This window comes from Sinocyclocheilus anshuiensis, unplaced genomic scaffold, assembly GCF_001515605.1.
Source record: "Sinocyclocheilus anshuiensis isolate Anshui unplaced genomic scaffold, SAMN03320099.WGS_v1.1 scaffold914, whole genome shotgun sequence".
NCBI lineage: Eukaryota > Metazoa > Chordata > Actinopteri > Cypriniformes > Cyprinidae > Sinocyclocheilus > Sinocyclocheilus anshuiensis.
The window spans coordinates 3,421,298-3,425,154 of NW_015539870.1; positions in this window are offsets into that span (position 1 = coordinate 3,421,298).

Sequence of the window (3,857 nt, forward strand, 5' to 3'; positions counted from 1 at the left end):
TGTGCAGCAATACACAAAGATTTGTGTCAAGGTTAAATTTAGGGAAATGGAACAACTCACTACATATAATATAATTAATATAATATAATATAATATAATATAATATAAAGGGTGTAGCAGCACCTAACCCTGATTGTAAGCCTAAAACTGACGTTTCTTGAAAACGTATCCCTCGATTCTGATTGGTTGATTGGAATGTTGTTCCAGGATCAACAAGGATGTTGATCCAGGAACATGTTGTACTTGGTGAAATCACGTTCACCACGTATAAATAGTACGCCAAATAAAAACGAAAACTAGTGGTATTGATACGCAAAAATGGAATTTGGCGTGTATATGCTACACGATGGGTAGGTTTAGGGTTGTGGTGTAGATGCGTATCATATGTACGCGAAAACTGCGTATCATATGCAAGGCAACAAATTTCGTATCATATGCACGCCAAACACATGCGTATCATATGCACGCCAAAGTTCATTTTTTGCGTATCAATACCACGAGTTTTCGTTTTTATTTGGCATACTATTTCTACGCATTTTCATGTTTGTTTGTTTGTTTGATTTGATATCAGCTAGTCATTCTTGGGTGATAAACGCCTTTGCCAAATATCTGTTCTGCCGACGAACAAACAAATACACTTGAGATGAAATTACTTAATACATCAATTAAAATCACCAAAACAACAGCTGATTAAAGTCACTGCAAAAAAAAAAAAAACGACTAGCAAGTTTGAGAAAAACTCGAGTAGCATTTGTTTGCAGTTGATACTTGGTTTAATATTTGACCTTCAGACATGTTGACTTGAGTGTCCAAATACTTTTTGGGTACACAGTATGTCCACAAACAGGAATTTATTTTCATAGGAAAATAATGATAAAAACCAAAACAGAAGTATTATTCATTGTAGGTCGTGTCAAATAATGGCAACTAAAAAGTGGAAATGTGGAATATAAAAGTGCATCAGTGTGAGGTCAGTGAAATCAGCTAAATCAATAATAAGACTGATCAGTGAGTGCAAAGACAGGATGTGACCTCTGACCCCACTTGACCTCTGCTGACCTCTGTCACACTCCATTAGCCTGGACAGACCCCTGTAGCCTCCCTCTCACTTTCCAACACCACGCTGCCTCCTCTGACCAATAACTGTGGTGTGTTTACTCCAAATCACAAGACTGGCCACGAATAGTGATGAATCATGAATAACGATTCACATTTATCTCATCTCGCAGGATTAAAATTCCCTTTGTAAAGATTTTGACATTTAGTTTGCCACAAAAGTGTGAGGCCACATTAAAAATGATTTAAAGATGGACATTTAGGTTTTTAAAAACAACAAAAATATAGTGTTTTTTGACGAAACGTGAATATGAAATCTGCACTATTTCTAGGTCTAGTCTAAACCAAGTAAGTAAATTGGTGAAACTGATCATGTGACTCTTTATACAGATTGTCAGATGTTCTCAAGGTACTCTTTGGATCATCTCAGTTCATACTGGAGAACATGATCATCAGGTTTTTGTTAACTGCATGAAACAACCTGATCTCACAAGAATACAAATATTTTACAAACACTCCTAAAACTAAGGGTTCTAAAAAAAGGTTTTTCATTGTGATGGAATAAAAGAACCATTTTTGGTTCCTCAAAGAACCTTTCAGTGAAGTTTTAAAAAGAGCCATTTAGTGTGAAGAACATTTTAATAATCTAAAGAACCTTTTGTGTAATGGGAATGTTCTATGGATCTTCATGGAACCATTGACGGCTGTAAGGAACCTTTATTTTTAAGAGCGAAGTTGTGATTTCATGCAATGAAGGAATTCCTAGGAAAATATATGATTCGTAATTTTTAAAAAAGTAAGCTTGAACCCCACCAGGTCGAACAAAATCGTTCGGATGAGAAAACACTCTCATGGCAATTTGTAACTATTTTACATATGATCTGCTTACAACCCACTGAGGGTTGTAAGCAGATTGTATGTAAAATAGAACCAAAAAAGGAAGAACCAAAGAGAACCAAATCATAGAAATTCATACGAAATCGCCAACTCGTTACATTTTCTCAAAATTGCCTACTTGTTATGCCAAAAAATTACGCTTTCTCATCGGGGTTGGATGAGATCGTATGAATTGGTCTGAATTCACCACCAACAAAAATATTAATGAAAAAGTCCATTTGAAAAAAAAAATTAAAAAAAATCAAACGCACTTTCACTAGAGGTTTCAGACTTTTGGACTCAATACATGGAAAGCAGTATCAGCCTCTCTTCCACTCTCAATTTCGTGGCCAAATTATTGTAGTTAGTGCATTTTTTCTTATCTTTCCCCTCATTTTATCTTAAGTCATTCTTTCCTGTTTGACCGGCTGTAGCGGGCGGCCCGTCCCCGTGTTTAAGCACACAGATGCTGCCAGGGTGTTTACTGTTTGTCTTCCAAACTGCACACAGTGACCACTTAGCAGAATTAGTCTGCTGATATCCAGAGCCCATCTAAGGGGAAGTGGAAACGTTTTCACAGGCTCAGAACACAGTTCAGGTCCTTTGAATAGCTGCCAGCACGTTCGGCCAGGAAGGCCCGAGCCAGAGACTGCAGTTCTTAGCTCAATTGAATCAATGATAAAGATCACTAGTGGTGAAATTGCAAACAGATACGAACAGATGTGTATTACACACTGGGGGTTAGCACCTGCATTTGCCTTTCGCTCATTACTTTTTTTTTTCTTTTTATGCAGTTTGTTTCCTCTCCCAAAGCACAGGTTGCTTTTGTGCTTCAAAAAGCTCAACAGAGGCAGTCAAAATGTGAATGGACATGTCTGAGGGAGAAATCGCTATCTAGAGAGGGCCTGTGTGTGAACACTTTAACCGCTGGCCAGCTTACAGCGGCTTTTAAAACCACTGCTTTTAATATAATTTTCCATCCTTTGAGCGGAGAACCCTGGGTATAAAAAAAAAAAATCTCACAGGCAATGGTGAAAAGCTTAAAGAGAAAACACTGCTAAAACACAGAGATAATCAAGAAGTCAAAAGGACAGACTTGGGAGTTGCATAAAATATGAGGATATGGTTAATCGTTGGATTTTTACCATGATACGGTGTGGCCAAGATATTCCCAAAGTTTCATCTCAGAAATAAAAGTACAACAGCTGTCACTGGGGCGGTACCTTTTCAAAAGGTACATTTTTGTACCTAAAGGGTCCATTTTGGTACTTTTAAAGTGTACATATTAGAACCGAATAAGTACAAAAGTGTACCTTTTGAAAGGGTACCGCCCCAGTGTCAGCTTTTGTACCTTTATTTCTGAGAGTGTGGGCATGTTGTCGCTTCAGGTACACTGTAAAAAATGTTCACCCCTTTCAACTTAAAAACGTAAGTTTTGTGGCTGCCTTAAAATTTTAATTTAAATCAACTTAAAAGTACAAAGAGAAAAACATATGTAAGGGGAAAAAACAACAACTTTAAAGTGGTTAAAATATTGACTTAAAACTTACCCCTCATCCAGTCTCAGACTCATAGTCAAACAATGCCTGTAAATTAAAAAAAAACAAAAAACAATTATGTAGGGAGAAAAAAAACAACAACTTTAAAGTGGTTCAAATATTGACTTATCTTAAGATATAGTTTATACTCTTTATTTGGTACAGAAATGCAAAATTCGGCTGACAAAAACGTCTTTCTAAAAAAGTAGTCACAAATGAACAAGGTTAACAATAGTTTGAATCGTGGTCTCTTAAATCATATTAATAAGTTTCATATGTTCTTCTAGTTTGAACAGAACAAACTGACAAAACTGGTGGCGATTAGTCCATGCGTCGTAGAAAACAGCTCGGGCGTCGTCTACCTCAAGTTAACTTATATTATCCTAG